At 42.6% G+C, this 17,319-nt stretch overlaps 1 protein-coding gene across 20 annotated transcripts in view; it reads left to right on the forward strand.

Annotated features, from left to right (window-relative positions):
- Positions 1–1,778: 1,778 nt before the first annotated feature.
- The window catches only part of MYT1L (myelin transcription factor 1 like), a 321,134-nt gene continuing 305,593 nt past the window's right edge, over positions 1,779–17,319 (forward strand). For 15 of the 20 annotated variants that reach the window (XM_054822314.1, XM_054822323.1, XM_054822325.1 and 12 more), the window contains exon 1: positions 10,416–10,973. The gene's annotated coding sequence lies outside the window, so the exon portion shown is untranslated. The other 5 variants (XM_054822319.1, XM_054822316.1, XM_054822318.1 and 2 more) reach the window with 5 other exon arrangements.

The following is a 17,319-nucleotide window of genomic DNA, read 5'->3' on the forward strand; positions in this document are numbered from 1 at the left end:
ATTAATTTTTCAACTTGAGGTTGAAAAAGTAGTTACCCAATGCACATATACTCAGTAAATGCTTAGGCTTGGTGGCTGTCACAGTGTCCTGGAATGGTGTTTCTGGGCATGCTAAATGCCAGTGTTAGGAAAAGATAGGGAAGATTAAGGAATGTAAGGATTGGTGGCACTGTAAGGGCTTTCTATCCCTGGGCAATTGCCATTTTCACTGTTAGTAAATACAGCATGAACCAAACAGTAGCACCCTAATAGCTTCATTATGTGGAAATCTGCTTGTTTCCTAAAAAAAATACAAAAGAAACACATTTTAGCATATAGGTTAGAGTTCAGACTCTAATTTCATATTCCAGGACAATAGTTGCACTGTATGCTTTAACTTTTGCCTATGATGCTATTTTTACCAGTCTGGTAAACAGTCTGCTGCTAGGCTGGGGAATATACCTGGTACCTCTTCAAAGCACAGGCATTTTAAATGGCCAGCAATTACAGTACTCCCAGAGCCTGAGCTTTCTGTCCAGCAGAAAAGGGGTTAAAACTTAATAAGAATTGGGCAGGAGGAAGGGGAAAAAAACCCTAGGCAGAATGTCTCCACACAGAGAAACAGAGAACAGTTAATTTGTGCTCCAAACTGCCAAGGACAGCAGAAAAAAGCAACTAGTATAAATAATTAAAGCAGAGATTAGATAAATATTTGGGGAGGGGGTACTGTGATGGTGTAATTGCTAATGTCGAGGAGAGGTGGACTTCTGTGCTTCCTGGCCCCTTTTGTTCTAAGGTTTCCTACAGCCTATTACTTAGTAGCCTGCCACATGCCATCATTTTTAGGGTTTAAACCGCATTTTTTTAAAAGCTTGCATAAGAATGAACTGTAGAACACAGGCTGGGATGTGACTCTGTCGTGCAATATGGCTTTATGATTCATTCATTCTCCCAGACTTTATTTCTCCAGAGCGAGTCCTGGGTTGGCATCCTGAGCCCTGCAAAGATCCACAGGGCTGAGTGGAAGGAATATAAATGCTTCACTGGAGCCAGACTCCGGCTGGGGCAGTTGCTGTCAATACACTGAAGTTGAAATACATTGACAGGGTGGTGGGGGAGGTGTTCTGCAGTGCTGCAGATCCCAGGAATGCCTTGTCTTGGGAGCAGAGAATTAGAATTTTTTTACACGTTCACCAACACGGTTGTTTCTTGTTTCAGAGATAAACAGCTACAACATCAGGTAACCAACAGAGCCTGGGGTTTATTGTTTAAAAGGGGAAAAACCCAAATATGTTTTAGTAACAAGGAATAGCTTGACACATGAATACATATATATAAAATACTTAAAGACTATAGGAAATTAAAACTAATCTTTAACAAATTAAATATTTTTCTACTGAAGGAAGGGGAAGTAAGTGGGAAACTTACATCGAAATATTAGATATTCAGTGCATAATTTCTAACAAAGCCTTTAAAAATAAAGCTTTCATTAAAATACTCTTCAGAGCCTGGCAATACTTGCAAACACATCAAAGTGCACAAGAGCTCTATTAATCTATCAATTAAACCGCTTTGATTTTTCGTGTCTGTTTTCCTATGTTCGCATTCTTATCTTTCACGATATGAATTGGTGACCTTATAAAAACATCCCATATGAATCGCGGGGTTCTGTGCCCCGGCAGTTTCTGTGGTAATCTCGGGGTGTCATCTGGTACCCTGCGGTGACTGCACGTACCCCGAGCGGTGCTCTCCCTCAGGCACTGCAGCCAGCCGGCACGGCGAGCCCAGCCTGGCTCTCTTGGAGACAGGGAAACGCAAGGTACCATTTTTTTTTTTTTAGCAGACTGTAAATGATTCCTATTCTTTGCTCCACAGAACATCCGATGTGGTGCCCAATCGGCTGAGAAAGCTGCACAGACGTCAGTGTCTGTGCGTGTGTGTGTGTGTGTCTGCACAGCCAACTGCAGCTGGAACCTCCATTAGAGCAGCCCTATTGATTTCTGGTTCACACTGCAGTAACGGGGCTAGAGTGCAGGGCGGATGGGGGGGGAAGGCAGGGGAGGGGAAATAATCCCAGCGGTTTAAAAACAGGAATTAACCGGAGGCACATCGGGGTGTATGTACAGCACATGCATGCCGGTTTCCAGAGATGTGCCACTGTGCTGTTCGCTTTAAAAAAAAACCCCACCAAAGCCAACAACAAAAATCCCTAGGCAGAGCAATCCCCACACCTCACGGAACAACAGTCTGCCCAGGTTTCAGAACCCGTGCATGCCTGGATCGATGTTTTCTCAGTGCTGTTTTTGCACACCAAAGCTGTCCGCGAAATGTTTCTATTTCATCGAAGGACTACAGGAGATGCGCGCTTTAAATAGCTTTCTCTATGCACCTAGTTACCTGCTTAGGGAAGGGGTGAGTGGGTGGGGGTTAGAAATACAGCTCGGAGTCTGTCAAACGGTGCATTGAGAGCTCCAGGAAGTTGCTCTGCGTTTAGTGGCAGTCATTTTCTCGTGATGCATAATGCACAAGGTGCCGTTGCAAGCTGAGGTGTAAAAACCGGGGGGAAAATGATGTTTCTGGTAGTGACTGAGCTTTCCTCTGAGGTTTCTTTCCTAGCTAATATCTGGGAATAATTTATAGCTGCATGTTAATATGTTGTCTTGGTATTTCAGCACATCTGCGAAGAAAATCCCTGCAAAGCAAGTGTGTCTTTTCACAAACACTGCACGCCAGTCTGGCAAACTCTAGCTGTGAGCGGTATACAACGAAGGGGGGGAAACCCCCCAGCACCGCTATCTCTTTAGGGGGTGGGGGAAGGGGCGACGGTAATACCTTTAAAAAACCGAAAGGCGGTAAGCCATTATTAGCAAAAGCTATATTGAGCATGCTTGCCAGACAGGCAGCGCAGCTCAGCTCTAGTTCCGCCCAGACATGTGCCTTGCCATTTTCATTTTAATCAGTCTGCTCAGGATGGCTGCTGATTCATTTTGCGGGATGGCCCCCTGGGAGCCAAGGTGGAAGCCTGAGGCGAGCTGCTATTGCATCAATGCAGCACTCCACATCAGACGCAGGGAGGGGAGGCAAGGCTTCGGCAGCAGATCGAGTTCAAAATACCAGCCTCGCTATTAAAAAAACAAACCAACACCCCCTTCCAACAAATAAAACCTCTGTGGAAATAATAATAAAAAAAAAAAAAGGAAAAACCCAACACCCCCTCCCCGAATCATTAAATAACACACAATTAGCAGGAAAAAAAAATCTCTTCTGCTCCTTCCTTCCCCTTGTACCCTGGCATCGCTGAAGCTACCATTTCTTTTCACAACTCCTCGTTTAAAGAGAAAAAGGACGCTCTCTATTTCTCTATTTACCTGATAACTAGCTGGGGGTGGGATACCTGATTTAGCTGGAGACTTTGATTTGTGGGATTGACAACCTTATTATGCAGTGAGCTTATTATTGATATTATTCTGCTCTTGGTTGCCATGACCACCTTGTGAGAGACATTCAATTTTCTCTCTTCCATCATCATTATCTATGAGGCCATCTGTTGTGGAAAATGAATTCAGCCTCATTTGCATGACTGATAAGCAAATTTTTTTTTATCTATTTAACAGAAGGTCATATGCCGGGGATTTGGAGCTGGTGAAAAAAAAAAAAAAGTAGAGGGAAAAAAAAAGGCATCTCGAGAGGATGAGTGGGAGTGCGTGCATTAGAGGATGTATGTGGAAGTAAAACAGATCCCTCAGGCCTGCTAGCCTATCCTACTGCATTTGTCATTCCTGCCAGGGCGACATTTTTTTCCCCCTAAGCTTCTGCACACTAAAGAGAGTGAGAGCTTTTTCCCTGCAGTCTTCTTGAAGCCCCCCTGATTTTTTTACTCAGTGTTGGTGGGTGTATTTTAATATATATCTACATTTTTTTTTTAATTCCCTGGAACATGGGGTATCTTTTCAGTGTTCAATGAAGAAAAAAGCAGCCTTTTCTGGGTCTCTGTGGTATGCTTCTTACTCCTCATCCTTTCAAAGTTGTAGTAAGCCAGGGTGTTTCTTAACCATGCTGAAATGTCTTGCTTATGTTTAACTTGTAAACGGTTAATGGTGCAGGTGTGGGCTGTGTTTTGTGCAGGGTGGGGGTTGATTCTTGTAGCTAAGTGGAAAGATTATTGTGATTTTTGCAGTCGTTCTGTAGCTTGTACTTAAATGTCCATTGTTTGCTCTTTTCAAGTTCTTCTGGTAATACTGCTGTGCAGCCGAAATTGTACTGGGCTGTAGAATAGCTGATAAAAATCCTAAAGTGTGTGTTTACTGTATGAATGCATAATGTTGCATGCATTAAGCATGTTGTTGTTTATATAAACTTGCTGCATGTTGGACGGTACTTGTTTGATATGGAGAACCCGAGACAAAAACTTCACAGATTGGAATGCTCAAGTTTCCTGACAGTCGAGTACAATTAAATAAAAGATTATAAGATACTATGTTTTTACACTAAAACGACGTTGAAAACAGTGGATTTGTACTTTAAACGGGAACACTTGTATAAGAGTAATATTTTGAAAGAACACTGTCTTAAATGTTTCATATCTATAATATTTTTTCTTTAAAGAGAAAAAGCTTTGTAAATAAGGGATGGTTAATTCAGTTAACTCTCTGAAAACGTCATAGTCTATACTTCAATTTTAAAATAGTTCAGATAAGTATGACTGTAGTCCATGTACATTTAGTGCAAATTTGTTAATCTGATTAATTTAGTGCTAAAAAAGTAACTGAAGATTATAAAAGAAAACGACTTATATTAGTAAAAAAGAAACTACTTAGTCTCTTATGGGAGGGACGTTACACAGGTTTGCTTCTTTTATTTGTCACTAACAAAGATTAAACTTAATGGAACAGAAGCATGTCATTTTCTTCTGAGTACTGAACAACGTGCACAGCCTGATCTAGGCAAAGAGGAGGGTGTTTTTAATGTTTATTTGTTTTCAGCAGAAGTAGTGTGTGCATAAAAGTAGGGTTTTTACATGATAAATGCTTTGCATGGTTGACGATACTTCTGTTAAAGATAGAAAAGGAGATATGCAGTACTCTCTTGCAAATAAACACATCTGGATTTTATTTATAATCTACGGGGAATCTCTTTTTATATTTTGTACTTTCAATGGAGAAATGGTCGTGGGTGCTGAATTTTAGGTGGAGAGAAGTTTCACTTTTATTGAGGTCAGCTAGAGACCAGGTCCCTGACTTGTCTACATTAAGCAACTTACTCTAAATGCCTTGATTAATTTTTTTTTTTTTTTGAGAAAACACTGCAACAGCACTAGCATTAACTTGTCGTGATAATCTATTGCTGATAGTTGTTGAAAGGGTACTCTTTTCTCCTAGTCCTCTGATTTGAGAAAGAGTATCTTTCTTGTACATTTTTAAAAAGGAATAATATTTAATACTCCTTTGGCATCGGCCATTTTTATCATGCCTATTGGAATTTGTGGTGGAAGTTAAATCACAGAACTAATTTCATACTCAGAGTTCAGTACAGTGCAGCTCTGGCGGTTGGGGTGGGTTGTTTCAAACGGTACTAGTTTTCTCAATGGACTTCAGCTGGAAGTAATGGGATACTGTGTATTAGCAGGCTGTCTTATAGCACGCAAAGGTTGAGGTCTCCGTCTTATCCCCTCCTCCCCCTCCCCACTTGAATTGTCACCATCTTCCAAAGGCCAGCGAATAAAAAGACCTGGTAAACTTCGGGAAAAGCCTGACAGATAACACAGTCGGTTCCCTTCCCCTGCCCCCCAAAAGTTAATTACCGAGCTTGGTTGGATTCCTCCGTGCCACCCTGACATTTGACTGCTGCTAATTCACTGATTAATCTCATTAATGTGATTATAGCAGGATTTGGAGTTGGCTGCCATTGTTCTGCAGACAGCGCTATTCAGCCGGAGCACTTGCCGCCCCGCTCAGCCTGGCGGTGCTTTTTCCGAGGCGGCGGGGTGCGGCGTTGTGGCCGCGGGGCCGGCCCGCGCCTTTCAGCACCGGGAGCTGTCCGCCGCCGCCGGCAATTACCGCCCGCACCGTCCGACTCCCCCTCCCGCTTACCGGCAACGGGGAAACGACTCGCTTTCATCACCCTAATGACTCTGCTCATTGAGGTAAAAGCAGGAGAGGCTTTTATGCCTTCTAATTAGGCGATGTGAAGATGGCTGTGGTGTGGTAAAGCATCAAATCTCTGCATTTAAATACTTCTTCCTTGCTTTTGAAAGCTTTCGTGTGCATTTTGTTTTTTCAGAGATCCACGGGGCAGTGTAGTTTAAACAGTACTTCCCTGCAGCCGTGCAGTTTAGCTTTTAGAACGTGAGGGACATTACAGGTGTTGCCATACTTAGCCAGACTTTTTCTTCCTAGTAAAAGAGTGCTTTGTTGAGCTAAATGCTTTCACTTACCTTCTTTTTGTGCAAATAACATATCCAGCTCACCACCTGAAAATTACGTTTGCCCTCACCAGCACTATTGTGCCTAGGGTCTTTCTTGCGCCTGCACAGCAAATCGCCGTTTTCCGGAGTTTGACAATAGGAAGCATTTTATTGATTGAAAGTTGATCTGGAAGATCTTTTTAAGGTTTCATTATACATATAAATGACGTTTGCAGTCTTCAGTTGCAGCAGTATTTTATATTCAAGTTTGCAGGTTACACGGTTTTAAATCAGACTAGGAATAACTTCTTTAAAGTAAGGCACTTTACATAACATTAGGGCATGATCTGCTCTGCCCTATTTGGTATTTTGACTTTTATTATCTAGAAGTTACATTGTTATCATTTAATAACTGCCAGTTGCACATGCGCAGTAACTTTTTTTTTTTTAATATCTTCCCTTTCATTTGTATTCTTTATGAACATGACCCTGTACTGGAAACTGAAGCCGCACATTAAACTCTATTGTGTGAAGGATTTGCCAGGACGAGCAGTGAACTCCTGCAAATCACTAAATTAAAAATGCTTTTAAGACAAAGTGTCTTGCTGAGGAAAAGGTGGGATCTGTTACAGAACACACTAAATTTTAAAAGATTTGAGTATAGTAAATGTCAGTGAAACCTCTGCAGCCATTGCAAACTATGGATAAATAACAATTTACATTCAAAACTGACAAAGTGCATTGAAATCGAAAAAGTCTGCTTCTTTTTTTTTACCATACATTTGACTTTCGCGCAGGTTTTCAGTCACTGATACCATATTCTTAATACGGTTTCCTATTTTCATTTCCTTTTCTTCCCATTTCTTTCCCACCCAAAATCAAAAGCCCAGTGTGTAAAGAATTGTCTCCTTAACTGCTTTAGAGAACTATACGTTTAAAGGATGTATGAAATAGGACTGTATAGGAACAGGTTTTAACAGTGACAGCCACAATATGCAGGCCAATTAAGGCTGCTCGTTAGCGGGTATATTCTTGTAATACTCCTGTCAAGCTGAAATTGTACTCCCTTATTGACAGTAGTGGGTTCGTCTGATGCTTGAATTCTGCTTTCTCTGTCTAACGTTTCAAGTCTCGTTAGAAACTGCTACCAGCGAGAAAGTAAAAGAAATGGAAGGTTTTCAAGCATACTTTACCTGAAATTTGCTAACCTGGCTAACTTAACCTTCAGCAAAAATACTGTGCTCTCATTAACGCTGCTTAAACATGACCTGCATCTCCTTTTCCCCATGGATAATGTGCGTTGACGAGACACAGGCTGGGGGAGGGAGAATCCATCCCACAACATTAAACCCATACCCTAACGTCTTATGGAGGATAATTAGGGCAATGAATCACCAGTCTCCCAATTTTTTTTTCACACTGGTCTTTTTGTAAATGTTTCTAATTTATGCAGTTACCCCCCCCCTTAACTCTCACCAATGCAGAATTTATATACATTCTGCCCCGATTAAAGCAAGTACTGTTTTTGTCTTCAGTGGGAGAAGCACTGGGCCATTTCTTTATGTCATCCCAAAGGCTGGACAAGATGACGAGGGTTTTTTTCTAGCTAAACCGCCTTCAAAAAGTTTGAAAACACCTGCCATGATATGTGTGCCACATACTCACCTTCACTATCTTACTAAGGCTAGCCAGGGACTACCATAAGGAGGTTAGCTTTAGCAGAGGGAAGAGGCAAGCCTTGGTTTTTGAAACGCGAATACAGTTATCCAAAGATTCTGCATGTAAACGTTACGTTAGAAAATGATGGGATTCCTCAGTAGGGGTGTAGATACCCCTACACACTTACGAAGGGGCCCTTTTCATCACCTGGTGTGCGTGTGCTTCTCGGGCTACATTGACTTGAGTGGAAAAAACCTAGACTGACATGCCCTGGCAACGACACAAACATGGTAGCTCTCCCTCCCCGCTACAAGAAGGCTTTTCTCCCCGCAGACCCGCTCCCCGCCCCCCCCTCCCCCCCCGGCCCTGCGCGGCGCACTCCGCGCTCCCCCCCCTTCCCCCCCCGCACCTGCGGCCCGGCCGCGGCGCCGCTCCCGAGGGCTCCGCGCCTCGGCCTCGGGGGAGCCCTGCGAGTGCGGGGAGATGTAATCAGAGATGACAGAGAAAAATTAAGGGAAAAAAAAAAAAAACAAACCACGAGCGAGGTGAAGATGGGGGGCGGGGGAAGAGACACGTAAGTCCTTTTTTTGCTTTCTGAGGGAAACACTGCGTTTTCCACCAAACCCGTGGAAGTCGTGAGGGCTCTGCTATTGTTAGTCCCTTCCCTAGCAGGCTGGCTCTCCTCTGAATCCCTGTGACAAACTTCCCCCCTAAAAGCCCCTCTCCTGCCATCGGAGTGCGGCTGTGGAGCTGCTGTGATGGCTCGGGATGCGAACGGCTGGTACGCGGAGACTCGCCTTCACTTCAGACCGCAGTGTGATCCCTGGCAAAGGCTAGATGGGAAGGGAATAGTAACCTCGGCAGTAACCGACATGTCTGGTCTCCACACGTCAGGCAGCGGGCGCGGGAGGGATTACCTCCCAGGGCTGGAGGAGGGTGTTCCTTGTGACTTTTCGGTCAGTCTCCCCCGCCTCAGCCGCGGCCAGCAGGGTCTGCCCGCGGTGCCCTGCCAGCCGCGGGGCTGCCCGCGCCGAGCATCACCGTGCAGGGCGAGCCGCGGCAGGGAGGGAGGGAGGGGTGCGGGGAGGAGGAGGCTGCAGCAGCACAATGGCAATAAGGAGGGCCACCAAACCGGCAGGCGCGCGCGTGTGTATAGGGAGGGCATATAGGCTGTATGTGTGCGCTAGCCAGGGTCGTTCCCGTACGAAACCCAGCCTGTCTGCGGGAATGGACGCTGCGGGCGGGCTTCAGCGGGGTAGCACCGGGGAGCCGGCGGGAGGCGCGGCGGTGCCCGGGGCGGGGACCGGGGCACGGCAGGGCTGAGTCCGCGGGGGCGTGCGGAGCTGTGCTAATGCAGGGGGGTGCCGCCGCCTCCGCGTAAAGATCACAGCCTGTCACGCTGCTACCGAAATGACATTTCGGGGACGGGTTTAAACGAAGTGACTCCCTGCTGGCAAGCCGCTCCCGTCGCAGGGGCATCCGGCTGCCCGGGGGCGAACCCCGCAGGGAGGCAGCCCGGGGGCGGGCGCACGCCGGCGGAAAGCCTCTGCACCAGCGTTGCAAGGCGGTGAGGTGCCTCTTCCCAGTTATTGTCTGTGTGACACGTTTAGTAACGCAGTGCCTGGCTAAGCGGAGGCAACAAGAGCCACAAAATCCACGTCAAATTGCTGGGGAAAACGCAATTTAGGGGCACATGCAAATCTGGCCCTTTTTGTGTGCAAGCCCTGTTTATGTTTGGGCTGTTGATCACATAAAGTTGAGCCGCGCAAGTTGCTAATGGTGGAAGGCTGCTAATCTTTTCCTCTGGAAATAGTTCATTTCTTTTGTTTCAAAGGGGAGAAGATGGTGTGAGCAGGTAAAATAAGCGAGGCTTCAGCAATCCAGCTGAATTAACTCTATACACCCTGGAGTGGTACCCAAGCGGCAAACCAAAGATGGTTTTTAATCATTATTTTCTTTTAAGGATACCTTTAGAGGCCTAATTATCGGGTTTTTTCTTTTTTTTTTTTTTTTCCGGGGGGGGGAAGTGCTGTGCGTTTTATAACGGAGACACCATTTTACGCTATCAGCAGCGGTCTCCCCTCCTCAGCGGCTGCGGCGTTTCTGGCTTCCCCTCTATTCGGTGGAATACAGCGCCGCCGCGGCGCCCCACGCCGCCGGGGAGCCCGGCCCGGGGTGCCGGGGAGGGCGCGGAGCGCGGCCCCAGCCCTGCCCGCCTCCTGCCGCGCCGGCGGGGGCTGGGCGTGCGCGGCCGCGGCGGGCAACTGCACCCGCGCGGCGGGGCCGGGAAAATGGATGTGCGTCGCGCTGCTTAAAGGATGCGGGCTGAGGCGGGGTAAGTCAGCAATCTGCTACGGATGCTGTTCTGCTGCAGTAATGTGGTCTCTAAGGGAACTTGGGCTTGATGCATGCTACGCTGCCTAGGCTTCCTCCAGCCCGTCGCCTCTCTGCTGCTCTTAAATGGAGGTTACAGCTGATCCATCAGCCACAGAGCGGCACGCATGCCCATCTTCTCAGCGTTCAGTGGTGGCAACTTATTAATTTCTGCCTTCGACTTCAGGCCCGTTGGTTTCCTGTCTGAAAGCATTATTACTTTTGTCCATGTGGCAAAATAATTAGCATACAGATGAGGAGGGATCCTGCCTCTGAGCCTCAGTCGCAGGAGAAGATGTGCAGTGGAAAGTTGATTGGATGAATGGAGAACAAATGGTGGGCGTTCAAAAGCATTAGGAGAGTTTTGTTGTCGTGGAGCAGGTTTGTCAGTTTTCTGGGTGAATCTCGTAAGATGGAAGGCAGGGTGGCTGGTGCCGAAACGACCGCTTGACAGACTGTGGCCTACTTGAAGGTGCACGTTTGGACTGCATGCCTAGATAATTCATTTGGACTACTTTGTTTTGCAGTTCTGCGGCTTTCCCTTTGCTATTCCCTCAAGGTAAATATGTCCTTTTATCATCGTTGTTGTTTGCAGGGCACTTTGCTGCTGTTCACAAAGTGATGGAAAGTTCAACTCTTTGGGCAGTTAACAAAGGAATAGCTGGGTTTTGTACTTCTCCTCCCACCCCAGCTCCTCAGCACATCCTCCTGTGCATAGAGCTGGAGGAGGCTGAGCAGCTCAGGGCCCGATCCTGCTCTTCCTGAAGTCAACGGGGAGTTTGACATTGCTTCCAGTGAAAACGGGATCGAGCTCTCAGTGGTTGTTGTTTTAATAACGACTGCTGGAAATGTCAGATTTCTGCTTCCTATTTTCTAGAACAATGTGGGCAGACCTGTAAAATTAGCAACTACTGTTTCAATGAAAGCCCAGATGTGATTAGTTTTGATTGGTGTGGTATGCATTTTCTTGGCTGAAAGGAAAAAAAATGCTTATTTAACACAAACTCACCAGTAATGCTAAAACCTGAAGTTATTGACTGACAAATTACTAGTGATGCTCTCAGCTCCAAATATCTCCATTATATATGTGCCCTTATAAAGGCTTCTTTATTGAAAGGAGAAAACAAAAGAAGAAAATAAACAAGCTATCTTTGAATTACATATTTTTTTGCCAGATAACACTGAGTCAGACTGGAATCCCACTTCTCAAACAGAGCATCCATTGATAGGCATTTCTTATATAATTCTGATGCTGTGTATAAAATATGGGGGGGCTTTAACATTTAGTTACATTTTTTTTTGGTGTAGTCATTTAGGAATATTTTTAACCAATTTTAATGATTCTTAATCTCCTTAAAAATGGTGATTTTCATTTTAACTGACCTAATTTTGAAACTGCAGTTAAGGTTGGGGTTAAGTGGAAATTATTATCCTTTAATTGTCTTTACATAGTTCTTGTGACTATTGTAGAACAGTTTAATGAATGATTTTCTTTAATTTGAGCGGTGTGGGGTTTTTCTTATCTTTAATTATGTTGTTTTGGAGAACAACAGCATACAGTTCCAAACGATATTTAGTTTTCACTTCTCTCCTTTTGTTTTTTTTAATCGACATTCCAGTTTTGTGTGATAGTTTATTTTCAAAAATTACCAAACAAATAAAAGTCTTTGTCATGTCACTCTGCAAACAACAAAAAAATATTGGAACTAACTGTTAACCCTTAGTAGGCAGTTAGCAGGTACTCCTGATGATTTCTCAAGGTTCTTCAAGTTTGGAATGATAAGGTTAAACTTGGTTGCTGTGCTGTAGTCTGGTGAATATATATGTTTATACTTGTTTGCAATATGACACATTTAAAAACAATTGAGATAGCAACATAACACTCCTAACATTAGAAATAGAGGGTGATGTAAGACTGTATGCAATAAAATAGGATTTTTCACCGGGGAAAAAAGTAATGATTATATTTTTCTAAAAACTACATTGCTTTATCAAGTGAAACAAAGAGAAGAGTAAACTATTACAATGAGTAAATGCAGAATTTGGTACATTTTAAACTAATCTAAGATTAGAATCAATTTTGTATGTATTTTACATACTTTCTGGAGAGTGAATGTTTCCCCCCCCCCCTTATTTTAACCAACGAGGGCAATAGTTAAATACTAAACATTTGCAGTGTTTTCTTTGTTTTAGATTCAAATACTCTGTTATATGCCCACATTTTCAAAAAGGACATCAATTTTATCGTAGTGGTTCTTAGTTCATAGTATGACTTTGTTGTTTTACTCTACAATCTTGTATCTTACATATTATAGAATTGAGCAACTGTGTGTTTGGAGACAAAGACAATTAAGAAGGAAGAGGAGCTACTTCAGTGTTTTCAGAGGTGTATTATTTCTCCAGATTTGTTAAGGACCATTTTTGAGGGTCTTGTTATTTCTGTTCTTTTCTACTTTGTTTAATTTTTGTGTTGAGGAGATAAGATACGCGAAGGAGTATTTTGGTTACATACACATACATGCATACACATATGCGGCAATTTATTAGCAAGGCATAGAAACTTTGCCATATGAATGGCAAAAAAGGTACTGTTTTGAAAACTATTCTTCTGCACCAGTCAGGCTTTTATGTGAACTCTGAAAGAATGAAAATGTAATTCCCATCCATCAGCAATTGCTTGGAAAATCAGCATGGACATTTCTTTTTAAGTGCATCGCACAAGCACATTTATAAAACAAAGTTCTCTGTGGTAGAACCTATTTCTTGATCAACTCTGAGCACAGTCATTGTTTTGTGGAGAGATTCAGTGGTAGAAAAGTACTTAGATATTAAATACGTATACAACACTGAATATCGTTATGGAAATACTGAATTTAATATCAATTTGCCTGAACTTGATAAATGTTTGCATCATGTTGATCAACTTTCAATAAAGATGTGAAGTTCTTTATAGTATAGTACAAGAAAACTTTATGGCTGTAGATTACTTACTGACCTTTTCTTTCTCATAATAGGAGTGATGAGGGATTCTAAGATTATCAATGATGTTTTAAACAGAAGTACAGCTAGATTTCTATGGAATGAAAACGGGTGCAGAGCAAAAAGCATCATCTTCTCCACATATCCTAGATTAAAAAGTCACAAGGAGAGCAAATCAAAGCTTTTGTAGGCTGTTGACAAAGATTATCTCTTTAGAATCCTTCACAGTATTTTGCTTTCATTAGAGCCACTCTGCCTATCTTAGCCATAGAGGAAAAAGCAGCAAAATGTAATGAAACTGAAATGAAGGGGGAATGTCTTGTGTTGGGAGGGGGAGTAGGATGTGGAGACAGACAGACAAAAACCACAATAGGATTTTTGATCCTTTAAAAGGGATCATACTTTTAGGCAGGAAAACAGTAAACATTATTATTAGATCGGATTTAAACTCTGATCTCAGATCAGATTTGCAGTGTATATACTAGTTCAATATGTTTGCACTGAAGCTGCAGATGTGGAGCACAGTCACCAAGTAATGAAACTAGCCAACTTGGTTGTGGAAATGACCAAGCCTGCAGGGCGCCCCATAGAGATGCATCAAATCAGGCCTGGTATAGAACTGTCTGGTAGGTTGTAAACATAAAGAAATCAATGTTGTGTCTGCCAGTAGACCCTTTGGTTTGCTGAAACTCCCACCTGCCTAATGCATTTGTGCAATTGGTTTCAGAAACCAATTTCCTTCCAGATAAATGTTATGTATCTTGAGGGTCCATCGTAACCAAATTGATTATAGCTCTGCACCAGGCAAACTCACAAACATCTGTAAGGTCACAGATTGTCAACCAAACCAACACCAGGGTCTATTATTTTGTGAAGCATTAAAAATCTATGCCTCTCATACCTTATGTCAGCATGGCATTTTTTAATCAGAAAGTTGATTAAAAAGGGCATGGTATACTACAGATGTATGTTCACTTGGCATAACTTCAGATGTTTCAGTCTGAATCTGGCAAGTGCTGTCCATGACTAGGTGCAATAGTGAAGGGAATCAGTACAAAGCAGCAATTTTAAAAAAATTATTTTCATTATAGGTTTTAAGACGACTGCTCTTTTGTTCCTACTTTGCATGAGCCTGCTCCTGACCCCAAAGGAAAGAAAGCAATGAGCTTTGGATCAGGCCTGTAATATTTTTTTTAGAGTGGTAGGCAAAGCATATTTCTCAGTTCAAAAAGAAAATATCTCCTCACTTTCTCATGTTTTTGTAATTAATAAGATTGTTTACAGACAGAATGTAAGGGAGAGTATAGTAACCATTCAAAAGGCTCTTTAGACTGCCCACTGAATGGCTAATTTTTTCCAGTCTCTGGCGATATTTCACATCCTCCCCCCCCCCCAGAAATGGTGATAAGTACTTGAAGGATGTAATGCCACAATATTTATGTTACATATCAATAGCTTGCTTTATTTTTCCAAGGGAAATTCCTTTTTCTCCTCCTGTCTCTAGCCAATACTGGAGGATATTACCAAGGGAATAAAATTTTATGCCTAATTTTAGTGTTCCTTTGCCTAATGTGGTGTGAATAAGTACCATGTTACAGCATTTAACCTAGTCCATCTTTGTCACTTCCTGAACAGTTCCTTGGTTCAAATAAAATAACCAAAATGCAGAAAGAGAAGATATCCAAGGTTTATTGTGAGGAAAAACTGTAGGGACTGCTTCTTCTTCCTCTTGGAGTAGATGCTCTGGCATTCCTTCCAGTGCTGCAGCAGAGCATTCCCTTGCGTAAGGAATACCCTTGAAAGGGGTTCCCCAGGCCTCTTGTGATACTATGAGTCAGTGGCTCATCCCTTTATTTCTTATCTCCTTCCCCAGAATTAGTTGTTAAATCAAATGTCTTAATTTTCTGAATTTCTGAGTAGCTTATGCTAGTCCGGCTTCTAAATAAGCATTGGCAATTTGTTTTAGTAGCGTTTTTAGAGATACTAGCAATTCCTCTGTTGTCTGAAGAGGAAAAGGCCCATGTTTAAATATGAAACTATGTTTATAACTACTTTGCATACATCGTGGCTTTCATGTCCCATGCATAAATATTCAGGATTGTTTTTTGGTTATGTGCATATTTAGGAAGAAATAAAACTGTTATGTCATAGAAAATGATAAGGTTGAGTGCGGGGCTTTTTATTTTCTGTGTATCTTTACAGTGCTCTTGGTATGTCTAAGACAAGTTGTTACGAATTCAGAATGGTATTTCTGCAGTATCTTGGTTACGCAGCATAGTTTGACTGGTTTAAAAATCCACAGAAACAAACTCTTTGGGCTTGGAGTTGACACTACATAGTGATGCTTGTGTTTTTTCAGTGCACACACACAGTCCATTCCAGATCTTGCTAGGAAACACCTAGAGTTTATGCAGGTCAAGTTAAACTATCTTCACACATATGAAAAGTTAGTCTGTTCCAGCAGTGGTAAGATGCCTGCACAGGTGGTATGTTATTTACTGAGAGAAACAAATTTCTTAAGTTCATCAATAATTTCATAATCCTCTGACCCTTTGGCTGAGACATTTTTCTCAACCTTTTAAAATATTCTGAATGTTTGGATCTACCTGAACTTAAGGGCATTACTCTATGTGGAATTACTGGACCTCCATATTCCAGGAAAGTAGCATACTTCAGTCCTCAGGGATAGTAAGTGCAGGCGAGGCTCCAGCATTCTCACAAGAGCTAAGGTGATTTTTGGACATTGCAAGTGAAAGATGCAGAGGCTGGGATGAGAGGAATGAGTAAAAATGTCACAGCAGGGAAAAAGAATCAAATGTTAAATTAAAAGGAAGCTACCAGTAGAAAAGCTGAGGTCCTGTTGACCAATATACAGAATTTGATGCTAAAGAGAATTAGAACTCCATGAACATTGGATATATGACCTCAAAAAAGAGAAGAAAACCTCAGAAATGGATATGGACAACAACCTTGTTGAGAAGGGGTACACAGAGGAGTCAGGAGCTGTACCTGGATGGAAATCAGGAACTTCATGAACTGAAAGACCAGCTGGAAAAGCAAAGGAAGCTCAGGTAGGTTTATTTGCTTATGCTACTTCTGCTAGTCTGGTTTTTCTTTTTTTTTTTTTTAAACTTTTTTTTTTTTTTGAAACAGCCCTTGGAATTCATCCCTTCTCTTCATTTCTTCCATCCCTCTCTTAGAATAGTGTCTAATTATAAGGGGTCAGGGAATAAAGAAAATGCCTTTCAAATAGCCAGTTTATTTTAACAACACTCCTATATTCACTGTCAATCATAAGTTAAAAAAAATAAGATAGACCACACCCAGTATATGTGTTAAATATACATAAATATGTGCGGGCATGTAGAATTTCTGTGGCTAATCTTTGCACACAAAGGGGCAAAACCAATGGCATTGAAACAGATACCTTAGTATACCATTAAAACAGATGGGAAGACAAGACTGTTTGCAAGCAGTCTTGTAACTGGTTGCCAAAATTGTATTTTCTGTGAATAAAATGTAGACATGTAGTATGAACCTTCATACATGCAGTCCCTTGCTTTCTGAGAGGAAACCAAAATAAAAGTACTTGGTTTTTATTCAGGGAAAGAAAGTAGAGACATGTTGTTGAGAGAGAGGTTCAGAAATGTTCAGAGAACCTGCTCACTGAATTAAACAACAGCTGCTATCCATTTCCATTTGTGGATTTTCAGGTTGATCTTTGCACGACCATCCCTTTTTACCTTCAGGACACTGTCAGCATTTTTCAACATGTATTCTTTAAACTTTGAGAGTGAGTGTCTAGGGAGGCCTGTTTTACTTCTTTTCCAGTGTGTTACTGCCTCAGCTTTATCAGGTCTGGAGAAGTGCTTGTTGCAAAAAGGCTGGTAACGTGTCTGGATGAACTCCAGCTGCTCTGAAGAACC

Source organism: Grus americana, chromosome 3 (assembly GCF_028858705.1).
Source record: "Grus americana isolate bGruAme1 chromosome 3, bGruAme1.mat, whole genome shotgun sequence".
NCBI lineage: Eukaryota > Metazoa > Chordata > Aves > Gruiformes > Gruidae > Grus > Grus americana.